Here is an 18,937-nt window from a genome sequence, read left to right on the forward strand (position 1 = left end):
TGATAGTAGAATTTTATCAATTACGTCGTATCTATTGAAGCCATTAAGGCAATAATTTTTTATAAGTAACGTAATATCTTCCCAAGCAAAGAGGTAGTTGGAGGAAGAGTAGATAATTAAGTAAAGCGGGCTCATATAAGTGCTAAGAGCCACTTTGTGGGGCCTATTAGTATTCCTTTTTATGAACTCAAAAGGTGGAAGTTTTAGAAGATTTCTCTTCCATACAAATTTTCGGTCATACTCTCCGACACAAGTTATATGAAGAGAAATAGAAAAGTTAAGGAATTGTACTGAAGTGCAGAAAAATCCATTAGGTGTTGTGAACCCTCGTAAAGAAGGTGGTTCAATTTTTAAGGAGTTAGGATATATATGATTGATCTCTTTTGAAAAAGCCTTATTGTTGATGCTTAGTATGTCATCCATATACCTGGAAGTGTGTCTAAACATTGAAAGTTTATCACTTTTATCTCTCATGGCTCTGAGAAACCATTTTTAGTCAAAGAAGGCAAGGTATATATTACACATAAGCGGGGAGCAAGAGAACCCCATGGAGATGCCTAGGCTTTAGTTAAAACATTGTCCTCCAGAGAGAATGGTACAGTTATCAAGTAACCATGATATGTATAGACATAACTTCTCTTCATTGAAGTGTAAGGGGTGGGATGAGTGTGTCTTTTTTAACCATCTAGGTTTTTTGGAAAGAGATATGTAGAAAAACCCCATCTTCTTGGCATTAATAAAAGCTAGTTTGATAACCTGTGAGACGGTACATCTTTAAGCCCAAGATCACCTTCTATGAGAATATGCTCATAAACTGAGTAATATATGCTGTAAAAAGATGGAAAATTTGTTTAGGGAGGTTAAGAGAAACCTCGATAGAGTTTTTTGTTATCCAGAAGGGGTTGTATTGTATTTGTAGAAAGTTATGGCAGACTTTTTGTTTAGAGGCACAGATAAGTTCAAACTCTTCTAATATAAGGTCAAGACAAAGAGTGATATCTTTGGTGACATCTGTAAAAATGCCATTTGAGGCATCAGATATCCATCTGAATTTATGTTTATGAATCTTATATGTGGGAAAAAGCACTGGTAGTTTAGTGTCTCAAAGAGAATAGCCCAAATTCTCTAAGTGTTTAGAGATGTTATTGGTAATTGTTTGTAGGGATGTGTTATCTTGTGAATTCCTTCCCGAATACCCGAGAATGTGCAGCTTTCCAAGCTAAGTTTTTGCAAATAAGAATGGGACAATTAGAGCTTTTATCCAGACCGACTATGAGCCAATTTTTTGATAATCTTTGAAATTCATGAGCAAGTTGTGGTGTTATCTAGGAGTTATCTGTAGATAACCATTTTCTAGGTACTTGTGAGATTCTTTGGAAAAAACATTCTTCCACCACTTTGGTTAAGTCCAGCAAGACTGTCTTCTCCAGTCGGAGAGAACTAACAAGTTCAATTAAGTAGCTAAGTAAAGCTGATAAAGCGAGATATGGGTTTTTGGGAAAGTTAGTTATGTGATTAGGCCCATTAGCCAAGATACTCCGGACTTTGATATTTCAATGATGCTAAGATCACAAGTGCAAACATGCATACCATATGTATCAAAGTCTTTGCAAAATGTGATAAATTGATTGCAGATACATTCGGGAATTGACTTATGTCGAGAAAAATCATTACTGTAGACCAATTTTTTAATGGGTTGTTGATACTTCCAGCCAATAAGTACATAGTCCAGTAGTTTGTGGTTGCCAAAACGTAGGTCAAAGCACTCACAAAAAAGTGTTTTAGGCTGTATCCAATCGAGAAGATCATTTGATAGAGACGGTGTATGTAAATAAAGTCTTGGCCTGGAGCTTTTTTGTTGAGAAACCTCCTTTAACACGAGCTCACAGCAACCTGCATGTTCATCAATGATTACAAATCAAGAAAGTTCCTAATTGGAGTATGTTTGCCTCTTCCCCTAGTGTAGCTACGAGATTTCCCTCGATTAGAGGAAGAGCTAGGTGTCAGATTAGAAGTAAAAGAGTTGGGAGTAGCAAGAGAATTGGGTCTTTTTAGAGAAGGGGAGTCATCTTCATCAATACAAGGCTTGAGTAAGCTAGTGATAATCTTTACTCCTTTGTAATTGGCATAAGTGGTTAGATAGATCCCAGGTTCATCAGAGTTTAGTTCCTTCAAGATATCCAGCATTAGCCCACGAAAGATGTTAAAAGCAATTTGAGCAATTACTATTTGTTTAGCTTGGCGACCTAACCGAGAACAAACAAGGGAGAGATAAAAGTCCACGGGTTTTTCAGGGAAGAGTAGGTCTAGATGGTTGAGAATAAACCAAATGGCATGATCAAACCACATGATGCTAGATTCGCAAGAAGCTTTAGGGTCACAAAACTTGCAGGCACATTTGACATAGGGTCGAAAAACATTTCAAATGGATTCTGTGTAAAAATTTGGGTTACTTTTGGTAAACTCCATGTTTCCCTTTGTACAGATGTAGAGGCCTGTATTGGCAGGGCATTTGGAATGATCGATCAAGTTGAGGTTGAAGGGGGCTTTTATGAGTTCCCCTTTGTCAAGGAACTGTCCACCTTTCAAATTTTGAGTCTGCAGTCTTGAACAATAGAGGCAGGGACATTAGCAAGGTAAACCCAGGTTTCACTAAGAATTGGTGCTAGAAAGGCTTTGTTAGGTAAGACCCAAAGCTGATGGTCCACCCCAAAAGATTCAATTTCAATCTGCCTAACAAGTAGGAAAGGAAAGACTTTGGAGATTTCTGGTACCATTTCTAAGAGGTTAGAGTCATTGAGGGAGCAAAGATTATTCTGAAATTCTTTGACAGCTTCCAGAGTCGCACTATCTCTACAAAAGATACCGCCTGTTTGAGGGATAGTTGGAGTAGCCGGGGTACTGATAAAAGAAGGATTGAGGCCGCATAGTTTTTTCAAAAAGTTAGATAGATCAGCCCCAGAAGATGAGAATAGGGCAAGCTCATGCTGATACTGTACAAAGAGTATAGGAAGCTGGGCTATGTAATGGGAAATCAAATCCATACCATCTTTGGAATCCTTGTCCAAAGTAGCCAAAATTTTGACTCGATCATTAAAAGATAACATGTGTAAGATAGACATGTTTTTGTCTGAGGTAAGAGCCGAGTCATAAATTAATTGAGAAGCATCCAAGCTACTAATACATCGGAGGACAAGAGATGTTGCCACAGAGAGGGGTTCAGAGGATAATTCCAAGCCTTGAGAGAGGGCAAGGGTCTTCACTATACAAAAAAGTTAGTAAGGCTATGACTATTTATTGTAGTAAGTAATACAATATTTGGCGTTTCTTGCTAGGAAAGGTTGGGTTCTAACTGCTAAGGCATTTTTTATAGTATGGCCTTTAAGGTAAAACTTAATCCGCTAAAATCTTTGAATGATTCTCAGGGTTGTGTTTTACTTTCATGCGGGCTGTCATTTTAAAGTGTTTGTGATCTTGAAAGGAAATACATAAACATAAATAAGATTAGTCTTGTAGATTGGGCCTGCAATCCTTAAACCGGCAAAGTCAGAGACTATAATAGCCGTGAGCAGGAAACCAAAAAAATAATCTATGAGGGACCACCTAACACCACTCAACCATTCAAGGGAATATAGACTGTAGGTCCAACTTATAGCTAAGTTTCAGAACTAGTTTCTAAAGCCAGCATCCCGATTTTTCCATAAGAATGGAAAAACCTTATGTTTAGGACGTGTGTGTAGCTGTTTTAACATAAATAATAAGACATAATTGAACGTTTACATTCAAAAGACAGCTAGCTACAGAGAAAGGGAAATGATAAGTACAAAAACAACTCAATCTTAGAATTATCTTTGTACATTGTTTATATGAATGAAGCCTCATTCTAATATATAGATATCAGAAGTACTTCCCTTGCCATAGGTGTATGTGTAATCATGTGCGGACAACTGCTTAAAGCCAAAAAAACCTTCCAAGATAAGATAGAGTCCTTACCTGCATCCATCCAAACAAGACAATAGATATATTAGCCTTGGATGTGTTTTACAAGTATCAATGGACTATACCAGTTGTTATCCATGTCCATCTTACAATTTTTTTTTAACTTTCAAGCTTAGTCCAAAGTACTTATATTTTAAAGGTGTTTTATTATCCCAAAGTTTATTTTTTAGCATGAATACTATTCTGATTAGAAGGCCATAACCCCTTCTAATCCAAATGACTCATCCCCCCATCATTCTTATCAATCTTTTTTCTTTACTAGATCCATATCCACTTGCTCTCTTTTTTTTAATTAAAAAAAATTAATCCATAAAGTAAAGAAGCCTAAAAAAATTTATTTCGTAGTTCAAGAGTATCAAATTAGCTTTTGTTTGCTTTTTAGGACTGATATAGTTTACACCCATTAGGGTTTATGGAATCCAACCTTCCCAAGTTTGTATGCCACTTACCATAATTATACATCTCTGAGCAAACCAAGTGGCAGAGAATCATTACTGTAGATGTGGTATCAAGCCAGATTGAATGCCAAAAATGGAGTAAAAAAGGAATAGATGCCTTTATGGGCTTTTTACCAACTACATCCGACCAAGTGAATGCAAAAAATGTATAGTCACACCTCATCAAAAACAACCACCAGTAACAAACACGTCTAGCAACAACAGTATGTAGCCGCGCCATCAAAAAGATCCCCAAATAGCTATAATCCAAAAAAAACCGTATGCAGCTGGGCAAAAAATCCCAAATTTTCGTTTAGCCAGTAATTCACGCTGTTAATGTCAAGTTTAGAGAACATGACTAGTATCATTAGCAAGTCAAAAAACCAGTAAACAGTGGGGTAAACCTCCCTTATCCCAAAAGATTTTTTTTGAACAGGATGCACATGCAGTTTGTCATATGATTATGCATAGATTTAACAGAGTATTGTACACTGACAAGCCAGACGGCAGCAATCCCTTATAATGCCTCCCCCAAAATTTTAAACAAACCAATGAACAGTTAATGCATAGCAGTCAAAAAACCAATAGCAGGATCATAGCCTTGCCCCAAGAGGGTTTAAACCACTCAACCAATACCACCTAATGTGAAGCATAGCCAACCCACATAGTGGGCCTTACCAGGCTAAGCGACAAGGAACAACATTCCTCAGTAGTGTCACTTACTGTCAAGAAAAGCCAACCACACATTGGTCCTTACCAACCATCCGCCAATTTGTCATGTACTACCAAGTATAGCCAACCCAAACATTGGGCCTTACCAGGCTTTAAGTGACAGTGATTATCATAGTGTTTACATTATCCCAAGCCAAAAAAGAAAGAAACAAAACCCTTAATATCAAGCTTAGTGGCCAACCTGTATTGGTTGAGTTGCAAGCTCCATGTTTGGTGCAGTAGAGATTAAACACACAGTCCTCACACTTAAGCAAGTAGAACACACACAAGGCTAAGTGAGGGGCATAATGCACCCTCACCTCTTTAAATAGAAGAAGGAAGGCCACCATCACTCATGGCGTGTAGCATGCAGGGAATATTGAGTAGAGCGAGCTCCTCTTGGGGACCCAAGAATGAGTAGCCACATGTGTTGTGGTCCAGCATAGCATAGCCACCATAGCGCCTCATGCCAGGGTTAATGAGGGCAGTAAGTAAATTTTAACCACGTTTTTTTTCCAACTAAGGGTTTTGCAACCATCATATCTTTATAAGGGTTATATCCCATAGTGGATACCCATTCAATGTAACTAGGAAAAGTGTAGGGCTATATAAAGCCAAAATGTCAACATTTTATGGTTTAGTATAGCTTTTGTGATATGTTGAAAAGCTGAAGGCAAGTAACAAAGTGTGTGTGTGTGTGTGTGTGTGTGTGTGTGTGTGTGTGTGTGTGTGTGTGTGTGTGTGTGTGTGTGTGTGTGTGTGTGTGTGTGTGTGTGTGTAAGTGTGCACGCGCACGCACCTGCCCTATCCCATGCACCATACTCAATGAGTCAGGAGTAGGCCCATTGAGTATGGGCCTACTGCCTTTAATTAATGTAATGAGATTAGTATGATCGATCCTTAAGTTCGGCCATTTATTGACGAAAATGGCTTTGTGATGGTATTGATTAGATTAGTCCTATTGAAACCATTACAGCAATATTTTCCCATAACGCATTTGATTTCATCCCAGGCAATAAAGCTGCCAGAAGAAGAGGAGTATAATATCATGTAAAGTAGACTTATACAAGAGTTCAAAGCGGCCTTATGTGGTTGATTTCCTTTCTTTTTCACAAATTGTGTAATAGAGATGTTAAGGTTATCTCTTTTCGAGATAAGTTGGAGATCATAGTTACCATTGTAGGGACTATGTAGTGAAATTGAGAAGTTCTACGCAACATTGTAAGTTTCTCGTGATAAATCTTTGATTTCATTGTCACTAACCTCTCCCTAAATCTACTCCTAAATCCCAGTTTACATATCAAATCTGCATTTTATGTATAGGAGGGGTAATAGGCATCATTACTAAGCTAGTAGGTGCATTCGGGATAAAAAATGGTTAGGTCAAATTTGCCCTACATCTATTAATCGTGATTTTGGTAAGTGGCCAAAAGGGGGACTTGATTGTGTAGGGATGTGCTCTTAGGTGTTATATACCAGTCCTATAAGTTTTTTCTCGTTTTGACTTTGTTTGCTTGGTGAAATGACAAGATTTCCTTGCAATGTCATAACTAGTTTTTGTTGCTTGACATGCGGTTGGGTGTTGTTTTGAATAAGTAGGGATTGAATGTGTTTTCCAAGAGTCTGACAACCTCTCATAGCCTCCATGCACTAGTTGCACTAGTTGGATTGACTCCGTCCCATAATATGACATTTATGTCCGTGGTTCTCACTATTATTACAATAAGATAGTAAGCTTAGTAAACAAAGGGCCCAACACTTCATTGCATGGTAATTAACGAAAATATCTCTTAAATCATTGATTTTTGGTCTAAAAATGGTGGAATCCAGTGTGAAAAAACTTGTGTAGAAAGCCTCTTCAAGAGTACTCATGTTGAATGAAGGCATAAACATTGAATGCGCAAAGAATCCATGCAAGAAAATATGCCCAAAGTTCAAGCAATGTTGATCAATGTCTAGAGGCCAAAACCCAAGTGCCAAGTAGTGTTTGATCAAATGGCCAAGTGCCAAAGTAGTGTTTGAGAAAAAAGTTCATCCCAAACATAAACAAATTTCTTCAAGCCAAACCTTGAGCACTACTTGCAACATCCAATCAAAATTTTCAATTTTCAATCTCCTCTCAACCGGCTCAAAGTTGAATTGTGGCACGCTTTTCCTGAACATTGGTTAAAGCACTATTTTCTCCTCGTTTAAATATGCTTCCTGAATCCTTTGGATCTCGACTTGGTTCAAATGTCACAAACAACACATAGCATCGATGATACATACAATGCTTGAGAACTATCCCTAAATCAAAAGAAAGCATCCATATCTCATTGGTGATCCGCATTAACAACTAGCTATAAGCATGCATATAAGAGAAATCATTCCCTTCTAATGGGAATAATACCATCATTGGCTCAATCATCAATAGAGATTGCATGTGACAATGTTCATCGAGCGACCCTTTTTGAGCGAATGAAGTTTACAAGCGAACCTTGACGGGTTTGGGATATCAATAGGATCTCTATTCCTAGAAAATGTGTGAGTGAGTGTGTGCATGTGAGCAAACATATGCCTATAACAATGACCACCAATAAATGGAGTCCAAGTACTTGTGCATGTGCTAAGAAACATTGGCCGCAAGTATTGAATCCCTTTTTTGTGTTGGGAGAATTGGGGCGGGGGGGGGGGGGGGATGTGCAAGTTTGAGTTCTCTGTAAATGAATGGCATTCAACAAATTGTTATTAGAGAGTTGGCTAAGCAGGTTGATTGGGAGAGAGGAGGCTGAGGGTTTGAATCATGTCGTTCACTGCTATGATGGATTCCGTTTTGGTTCACAATCCATGTGTGCCATGTGAATCAATGGACAACCATCACTCCCTTCACTTGCTTATGTCACTTATAGATTACTGATGAAGCAGCTAATGGAAAACTGGAGGGAAGGTTATGCAAGTGTGTATACATCTCTATGTTTATGGTTGTCTTTGTGCATCAACCCCTTAAATATCCTCTAATGTGTTAATATATTATGTTCCTCCACAACATCGTGATATAAGTGAAATACCGTTTAAGTGTGAGCTCTAGTATATATTCAAGCAGTATTTCATTCTCAAGGGGTTTCCTCATGCTGAGAGAGTGAGAGTATTTGTTTATGTGATCACCAAATTTTTGCATCCATGTACACGTGTATATGATAAAGGGGCCAATAAAAAATTGGGTCCTTGTGAGGGACCCTTGGCCCCCTAGCTTTATGATGTTAAATGTCCAAATTTGGGACTCAACGAGCCTCAACTTAGTAAGGTGGTTAGGTGAGTGCAACTTACCACCTGCACCGTTAGATCAAGGCTCGAGTCCCATTGGCTGCAATTTCACATTATACCCCCCGGTTTCAATGTCACATTATGTCCCCCTTGGTGTGGCCTCCCATTCATGGCCATTTTTGTTTAATGCAAATAATTTGTCATTGTCATTTGTCATCGTTGGATCTCTATTCATGACATGATTTCTAGGGGAGGTAGGCAGTGTTGGGCTCTTTGGATTTCACCCATCTAGCCCAAAAATAGTGCACTGTACTGATAACAAATTGCCTCCCACCTTAAGTGGCCCTAAGTTTTCCCCTTTACCCTATGTGAATTATGCAATGAGTAAATTTAAGAATCAAAGTAAGAGTTACTTTTCTAAAAAAATTTGCAAAACCTTATGTGAAAGAGGGCACGTCGGTGTACCCTCTTTCACATAAGGTTTTGGAAAAAACTTTAGAAAAGTAACTCCTACTTTAATTCTTAATTCTCACCACACATCACATTTCATTCTATGAAAAATCACATAGTTATAGCTCGAACATACACGTGCATATACGCACAAAAAAATTACATAGTCATAGTTCATACACGGGCATGGACACACACACAAAAGTAATTATCACACGATGCATGCACACACACATAGTATTACATACAACATATGAGATTACTTACACAATCAAATAACACACACACACACACACACGCAATCTTCATGGCTTCTCCACGATCTTGTGATGCAAAAGAAAAACCCAAGTATCTGAAGTCAAACATGCCAGTTACAAAGTTAAAAGGAAATCTACTTGGCCATCACACTAAAAGAGATTCAATTCATCAGTATTTGCACACACTCACTTATGCACCTCCTTATCATATGTCCCTAGGATGAACACATGATTGGAAGCATCATCCATAGAGAGAGATTGTGTCCTTTGGCTTCTAATCTTGACACTCACTTATGCACCTCCTTATCATATGGCCCTAGGATGAACACATGATTGGAAGCATCATCCTTAGCGAGATTGTGCCCTTTGGCTTCTAATCTTCTAATCAGTATCTGAACACACTCACTTATGCACCTCCTTATCATGTGGCCCTAGGATGAACACATGATTGGAAGCATCATCCATAGCGAGATTGTGCCCTTTGGCTTCTAATCTTGACACTCATGGTGAAATGCTTCATCCATAGAAAATGTGTGCCCTTTAGCATCTTGCACTCATGATTGTATGCCTTCTCCATTGCAACCTTGTGCCCTTTGGGTTTTGATCTTCCAAGCTTACTTAGTCTAGAAGCTAAATGGTCAATGCTCTTGCTGATAGATTTAAGAATGTTTAAGCTAACAAATTCCAAAGGTTAGAAGATCTCCCTATTTCCACCATCTTTTTTAGCATGTTTGAAGTTATAGGTTTTGATTTGATGCATTCCCTTTGGGAGGTCTATAATAGGAGTCATCACTCTCATTCCCATGATAGCATGACTATTCCTAGGGTAGACTCTATGTGGTGGCCCAATCTTGACATCCCACAGATTGGACAAGAGCTCAAACGGAAGACCTAAAGCTCCACAATAAATGACTCTAGATGTGGGGAGATGTATAGGATTCCTTTATTGTGGAGTTAAGCCCTAAATCTCCTCAATAAAGGACTTTGTTAAAACTATCTATGTATGCTCTAACCAAGAAAAACCTGGTTCTTATCTCTATGATACATTCACGCATCATCGTGCAAAACCAATAGCAAATCAACACCAAACATCACAAAACTTAGTAAGCACTATCCTTGCAAGGTCAAAAACACTTCTACACCATCAAATCCTAAATTTGCACTCTAGAAAAAAATGCGCTTTTTACAGGCACAAACTTTAGGTCACTAAATCTAGAGTTTGACGCACCTAACAAGTAATCCTAAGCATCGAGACTCTAGTTCATTAGGTGGATATGTGAAACAACACTCAAAATGATGTATCAACTGGAATAAGTCAATGCACAAATCTCACAATACACTTACAATGCGGTTAGTTAAAGCCCTCAGAATCCTAAAAAAAGTCATTTCCTAGTTGGGAAGAAGGCTAAAATTAGTAAGTTCAAGGGGTAAGTGTGAAGGGAAAGGTGGAGGACTTGAGGAACTTGTCCCACATGCCCTCCCCTCACTTGAGGTTCTAGTCTTTATATATATAATAGTGTTTATACTATATCATAAGACTGAAGATTGAGGCATCGGCCTGGGCTTGGGGAAGATCACGATTCCTTCCTTTTAAAATGAGATTTTTTCTTTTTTTTTGTTTTGTTTTTTTAATTTTCTTTTTGGTCTCAGGTTTCTCGATGAGTGGTGCGACTCTCATCGGCGATCGCCTACACACCTATTGGACCGACAAGCCCGGTCCATGGCTCAAATAAATGATAAAGCATCCATCGAAGGTGATAGGGTGTCCGTGAGGGTTAACAATGTGGGAGATTATATCCCCTTTCATGCTTAGTCCCTCCTCCTCCATCTCTCTCTCTCTCTCTCTCTCTCGCATATTATGTAATTATATCATTTGGACATGTGTCCTCTTTTTCCTCTTTGAGAAAAAGAACTTAATTATTTATTTTTATGCATCTAAACTTTCATTAGACCCCTTGAAATCCTATCCAATAGGATTCAAGCACATCATGAGATCATGAGGACCAAATGGGAAGGATCTTGACATGTGTCTTTATGCTTCTTAAGATATCATGTTTGAATTGAACACTTCAAGCACCTTAGTCATTTAAGCATAAAAATCATTTATGCCTCTTGAGAGATCATGTTTGAATTGAACACTTCAATAATCTTAGTCATATAAGCATGAGAAGCACCTCAAGCTTGGGCAAGGTTCTCACAAACACCTTAAGCATCTTAGTTAGCAAGCACGACAAGCACCTCATGCTTGGGTAGGATTCCCACCTCAAGGTCAGCCCTAGCTTGCCTAAGGTCAAAGGACTTTTCAACACTAACTTTTGGAGGTCTTTATAATGAAGCTAACCCTAAGGTCTTCAAGCTCCATTAGGTAGCATTGCTCTTTAACAGACCATCTCTCATTTGGACCCCTTTAACCCGTGTTGAAACAGATCCATAAGCACATGTCTATATTCTAACCCTTGTTCCCGTTTATTCTCTCATATTAAATGATCACTTTAATATGAGATAGTCCAAATCATATCATGCTTGTGAACAGTGAGTGGAAATCCAGTGACAAAATCCATTGAAATATGTTCCTAAGGTTTTTCAAGAATAGGGAGAGGGTGTAAAAGTCCCAATTTCTTACTTGTTGCTGCTTTGACCTTTTGACAAATCAAACAAGTTGAAACATATTGTTTAATATCAATTTTCATCGTATGCCAATAGAATCCACAATATAAGTTTTGAAAAGTAGCAACAAATCCTCTATGTCCAGCATAGGGTGGTTTGTGCAACTCTTTAATGATCAATGTACGAAAAGGTATAGTTACACACAATTTTTGTTTGAAACAAAGAAAGTTTTCTTGAATAGTGTATTCCAAAAATGTGTGCATAGGGTTGTTAATCATATGCAACCATGTGTTTTGAAATCATCATCTTGTGCATAAGTGTCAGGCATTGAATCAAATGAAGTACCCATAATGGTTGATAGATTATTAAGAGAGGGTCTTTGACTCAAAGCATCGGCTACAACATTCTCCTTACCGGGTTGGTATTGAATGTTGGGTTGAAATTTTTGAATGAAGGCACTCCACTTAATATGTCTATCATCTATTAAGGGTTGAGACAATAAATACTTGATACTTTGTTGATTAGTTTTGATGATTAAATCAACAACCATTAAATAGTGTTTCCAAAATTTCAAAGCATGTACAATAGCAGTCAACTCTTTATCATAGGTACCAAATTTTTCTTCAGATGGTTTAAACTTACAACTTTCAAATGCAAGTGGATGGTTATCTTGCATAAGGACTACACCGATACCTTTTCCACTAGCATCGGCGACTACGATAAAGAATGGTCTATCAAAATCAGGAAATTGCCATACTGGTGCATTTATGAAAGCATTCTTGAGTGCATTAAAGGAACTTTCTTGCAAATTAGACCATACATAAGAAGAATTTTTCTTTAACAGGAGAGTGAGGTTATGAGATTTGTAAGCAAAGTTACGTACAAACTTCCTATAATAACTGCATAAACCAACAAAATAACAAAGTTTGTGCAAATTTTTGGGTCTAGGCCATGATTGAATGGCTTCAAGTTTCATAGGATCTACATGTATTCCTTTTCCCGATACAATGTGTCCCAAATATTCAATTTCAGATTGAAAAAATGAACTCTTTTCAGGATTCAAATATGAGTGATTTTGTTCACACATGTGAAGTGTTCTTTATGCTCTGGCTCAGATTCACTAAATACCAGAATATCATCAAAATATACGATCACAAAGTCTTGATGGTCAATGGAAATTTTGTTCATCATGAGTGTGAATGTGGCTCGTGCATTTGTCAAACCAAATGGCATATAAGGAATTCATAGTGTCCAATTTGTGTTTTAAAAGAAGTTTTGTAAACATCTTGATCAAACATTTTCACTTCGTGATACCCTGATTTGAGGTCAATTTTGCTAAAGATGTTTGCCCCTTTTAGTTTGTCTAATAGATTATCCACTTTAGGAATATGAAACCTATTCTTGATGGTGATCTTGTTTAAATCCATGTGGTCAATACACATACAAAAAGTTCCATTTTTCTTCTTAACAAGAAGTACTAGAGCTCTGTATGGTGAACTACTAGGTCTGATAAGTCCTCGATCAATCAAGTCAGTGATTTGAGTTTGTATCTCCCTTTGTGCAATTGGATTTACACGATAAGGTGCTCTACAAGGAGGTTCACTACCCGGTATAATATCTATTTTGTGGTCTTCTAGGCGTGAAGGTGGTATTTTAGGTGGTAGATCATGCATGAAAAAATTTTGAAATGTGAGAGAAAATCATCATGTGAAGAGTTATGTGAGGTTCAATTTCAAAGAAAATTTGATTTACCAACACTAGATATGTTTTCCCTTGTTTTCGAATGGCTCTTTTAGCTTGAGTGTGAGAGAGAAGTGGAAATTATGAGTTAGTGTTGCTTGGATGGAGAAATTTTTTTTATTATGAGTGAGAGACATGGTACGTGTTTTATAATTAATCAACGGATCAAATTCATGACAAAATGGCATTCCCAAGATCATATCAAGACCATGCAATGGTGCTACCAAAAATATACGTGCTTGTGTAAATTCACCAATGCAAACTTCAACAATGACTTGGGTTTTTCAATTAAAATGTTGATTATTAAAAATAGTTTTGACTTTGTGAGGTGAAGAAATTTGAGAGTGAGAGAGAGTATTGTGCAAATTGTGCAGAAATAAAATCATGGCTATTGCCATCGTCTAAAAGAATGGTGATACTTTCACCCTTGACTGTGCCTTGCACTTTAAACAAAGTGTGAGGAGATATAGGAGTACCTGAAGATGGGTTGTCATCATGATCATGCTCAGCATCATATTCCTCACCATAATTAGCTTCCACTTCATTGTCGTCGGGATAAATATCTTCGATGAGGTTAACCATTGGGTGGTTTTTGTTGAAGCATTTTTGGCTTGGATTTTGTGTGACTCCATTGGATTGACCATTGGGTTGGCCATTGCTCTTAGCAGGACCTTTTGGGAACTTATCTGCATAGTGACCATATTGAAAACATTTGAAACACCACCTTTTTATTACCATTAGAGTTTTGAGCACGACGTTGGTTGGAAGAATTTTGGTTGCCTCATTGCTCTGTGTTGTTGTTGTTACTGCCATAAGGTTGAGAAGTTGTGGTAGAGTTGTCAAATCTGCATCTCTTAAAACAAGTACGGCTTTGATGTTTGTTCTTGTCAAAGTTAGGAGAGAAAGAAGCTCTCTTGTTACGGTTAGTGTTAGCAGTTTGTTCGGTGTGAGACGGTTGTCCACCTTTCTTCTTCTCTGCATTAAGGACCAAATTAATAGCCTTTGACAGTGAATCCCGTTCAAGCATATCTACCTCAGCACCAATTTGTAGTGCCAAGCCTAATATATACTTACGCTTCAATTTCCTGCCGGTTGACACGTTCAATAGCTTGCAATTGAATTAAACAATTCCAAAAACAATCATAGTAACCTTGAACGTCTTCATTTCGACCTTGACAAATTACATCCCACTGGCGTCGTGCTTTAGCTTTATATTGTGTGGGCAAAAATTGAGGTAAAAACAATTTTTTGAATGCATGCCAGGTACGTTGTTGTTTATCATTATGTTTGGTGGCGTTCCACCATAGTGCAATGCTACTAGTGAGATGATTGGATGCACACTTTACCATTTCACGTTTGGGAAAATCTTCATCATGAAAATAGTCATCCAATTGGCTGACCCATGCAAGTATTGTGCTGGCATCTTCAGTGCCATCAAAATCTTTAAAAGTGAAGGCTTTCCTGCTAATTTTATTTTTCTTTGAAGCAGATGCAGATATTGTGCCGCCAGTGTACAGCATCCTATCTTGGCATGCGTTCATAAGTGAGAGATTGTTGTAAGTTGGCGAGTTGTTGAGCAATCGTGGGCGGCTATGAAAGATGTGCCATGAGTGTGTGCTTGGTCTCTTTTTTGTGTTTTTAAATTTAAAATGGCTATATGGAGATATTTATAGATGCAGTTTGCAAAATAAGTGAGAGAGAGTAAAAGAAATAGCATAAATAAAATGTACTTAGCTTAAAGATCGCGTTGGCGTCCAATCCAGAATGGCAATGCGCTAAGGAATTGCCAAAAAAGTGAGCGGTCAGACGGTTGGTCTGTGATGTCGGTCGAGTTCGGTGTCCAATCTCCCATATCCCAAAAACAATGGCAGTCACAGTTGGTAAAGTAAAGTAATTTTCACCGTAACTTGAATGAGTAGACCGGCTTCCATGAGATAAGTCGAATGTAATCGGACGTTATTTCTTGGTGAAATTATGTCGATTGAAGAGATCCCCTTTTGAAATTTTAATGGTGTTCATTGAAAAGACGAAGAGTGGGGAGCTGACGGTTTTTTGAGAATGACCTGCAAGGATTGTATATGATGGGTAGTCAATCGAGGGATTTCGAGGAAGAGGAGCAAAAGCCATCAATGTTTTAGTGCTTGTAAAACTTGCAATGGGCGGCCTTGGACCATGGGATGGCCACTTGCATGCTTTTTACTATTAAAAAAAATTTATATCATAAAGTTGGGCAAGTGTGGACAGAGTTGTAGGCAGCGTGGACGACAGCGTGTTAGGCTAATTGGGGGGCTCATGGCCTGCAGAGGTCTCCTCGACCCACGAGCAAGAAGGGAGATGCGTTGACAGGCCCTGGGTGCCAGCTTGAGAGTGGTTGGACCCGTTTTGGTGCAGCACGAACAATAGGGGTTGTTCGACACAGGGCCTAGTTCCCACAGAACTTGACGCAACAAGCCGGCAAGAGCAATTGTTGCTAGTAATTAACAGACCCCGATTTTCAAGATAGATTATCCCTCGCTTAACTCCCTCTCTTCTTCTTCAATTTGCCTCTTCTTGTTTCACTTCCTCTCTCAATTCTTCTCCCGGATATCATCTTCTTTAATGCTTTGAAAGCTCTTTATTTCTTTTATGGTCTCTCACCTTCACAATCCGCAAGATTTAATCCCTCAAGTGAAATTTTAAGCTCGTCTTACCGATTCTTGATCTTCGATGAGCAAGATTAGTGGATTGGTTAGCCAATGGTTAGCTTCGTTTGGCGGATTCAATGTTGCCCATTTTGAAAATTCCTCCTTGAACTTTGAAAAGTGATTGCCGATCAATTTATGGTTTGCAAATTCGGTGTTGCCGATTCAAAAATTTTGAAAATTGATCACCAATTTCCTCGAACCTGAGGCTCTAATACCACTGTTGGGAAGAAGGGGAGACCGGTTGCTTAAAACAATTCAACACTTGCTCACAAACATCACCATCAACCTATCAGCCTCTTTTTCCAATTTCCAAGGGCGCACACACACACACACCTAGAGTATGATAGCGCACACACACACAAGAGAAAAAATTGACAAGGGAAGAGTGTAAGAGATACAGACATAATGATGGAGTACACAGAGAAACACAACATAGCATAAGAGAGAGGAAAGGGGAAGATTAAGAGAATCTACACAAGAAAGGCCTAAAGATTGCAACCCCAAACTCCATGACACCTCTTGTGGAGTTTGGTATTTGAAATTCGATTTATTATTGGTGCCAAAAATTGGAGGTCCCTCTTTTACACTTTAGTCCCACTGCAGTTATGAGTGGTGCACGCTACTTATTGCACTGCTAGGATAAAATGACTTAGAGAATTATTATTTGTCGGCGTCTCCTCGTTAACTATCGGAGTTCTAATCTACAAACCATCATACACTCACTGTTAGTAAACTTTAGATAGACAGCACATAATTAACCATTAAGCCAGCTATCCCAATTGCAAGTAATTGCATGCAACAGGAGGGTGCCCAGTCTCGTAACACCAAATGAAAATTATGAGTAGACCAAGCTCTTTGAACTATCCCGAAGTATTTGTTAACCTGCTGATGCTCACTAAAACTCACAAAAATCGGAGAAAGTGAGTAGGCGTGTGCTAGAGTTGCTAGCAAGTAAGCCCAAAAGAATGCAACCTCCTTTGATATCGATTGTTTCAAATTGGGAAACGCACACATCTTGGAGAAGATGAAGGAATCTCAAGGCACACAACATAGAGTATTATTACTGCCAAATATGATTCCTTTGTGCTTAATGAGCTTCTTGTCCAAAATTTCATCTATTGGAACCCAATGATTGTAGGATATACCCAACATGGTTGTGGCAAGGAAGCTCCATGTTGTGTTCACCTGATGCAAAGGGAGACCTCTCTCCGCGTCCTGTGGTCTTCTGCAAGATGTTGACATGGGTAAGAGAAGTAATGATGTGATGGTTAGTCAAGGGGTTGTTGAAGAAAGATTCTGTTCTCGTTGGTGCTTTTATCGATACGTATGCCAAATGTGGTGCATTCATGGAAGCACAAAGAGTTTTTGATGGGCATCCTCTCACAGATGTTGTCACTTGGAGTGCGTTCATTGTGGGATATGAAAGCACTTTTTTTTTACATGGAGTGCTCTCGATCTTCAACAAAGTCAACAAAGCATTCTTGCCAAACCTCGTCGATGCTCTAGCTTCCTAATAGTGGCTTCTCAACATTGCCAGTAGTAGTAGTAGGAGTAGTAGTTAAAGGAGCAACATGTGTCTCTTGGAGCATGTTGATAGGGATCCTCTCTAGGATGCCATCTCTTGGAGCATATTCATTGTAGACATGCCGGCCATCATACCTGTGGCAAGGAAGCTTTGTCTGTTCTATCGATTGATTATAGGATTGGCCAACAAGACTATGGAGAGGAAGCTCCGTGCTATTTTAACTAGATGCAAAGGGGAAAGGCGTTTCTCATGATGCAATTGCTTTTTTGAGGCATATAGCCTTACACAAGATTTTCACATAGGTGGGAGAATTCACTATGAGATTGCTACTTGGGGGCTGTTGGAGAAACATGTTGTACTTGGTGGTGTTGTGGTTGATATGTATGCCAAATTTTGTGCCTTTCAAAATCACGAAAGGTTCTTAATGAATTATCTCTTTGAGATGTCTCAGTTTAAATGTGTTGATTGTAGATATGTCCAACATGGCCATGTCAAGAAAGCTTTGTGCCGTTTTCACTCGAGGTGAAGAGAAAGCCTTTTGTTGAGGTCAGCCCAACTTGGGCGGCCGCCTATGTGTGAATCTCTTTGTAAAGCCTTCATAAGGCTCATTAAAATTAATTGAAACTTCTGTTTCATTTGTAGAGCATGCGTGTCTTATCTCCTTGTACGGCCTTCTTCTCTCTCTTATTTGCTCTCTCTCCCTCCTAGCCATGACTCATGGTGACGCCATCGGTTTCCGCACGTGCTCGACAGCTACTATCAGAGCTTCGGTGGTGCAAGATCTTGAAGGACAAAATTGAGGGAGTGCTCGTGGGGCTGCGAAAGAGAATTAGATAAGGCACCACAATCAGCTGCAAGTGGCAACATAGAAAGAAGGCGATTAAAGCAATGCACAGGGTGCGGGGCAAGAGCGGCCCAAAATCTCTAAGTGTTGAACCGCTGGTAGTAGATGGGCTCAGTTCTAGCAAGGGAGCATTCCTATCGTCCGTCGTAGGTGATAGGTGATATCACCTACGACGGACATTGTATTATTTATTTGGTAGAGTCGGGTATCGGGCTTGTCGGTCCAATAGGAAAAGGGTAAGATGATCGCCGATGAGAGGCGCACTCTAAGTGGAACATTCAAGGGATTAGTTCGCTAAGCATGGGCGCCCAAGTGTGAATGGGGTGAGATCATATAAAAGTCAACTAAACCTAAAAATCACTCATTCTCTCATTTGTGCAATTCAAGAGTGCTCTTCCTCCATCTCCATCTTCTTCTTCTTCATCTCCTTGTGTGTGTGT

Source organism: Adiantum capillus-veneris, chromosome 7 (genome assembly GCF_014529385.1).
Source record: "Adiantum capillus-veneris isolate H3 chromosome 7, ASM1452938v2, whole genome shotgun sequence".
Taxonomy (NCBI): Eukaryota; Viridiplantae; Streptophyta; class Polypodiopsida; order Polypodiales; family Pteridaceae; genus Adiantum; species Adiantum capillus-veneris.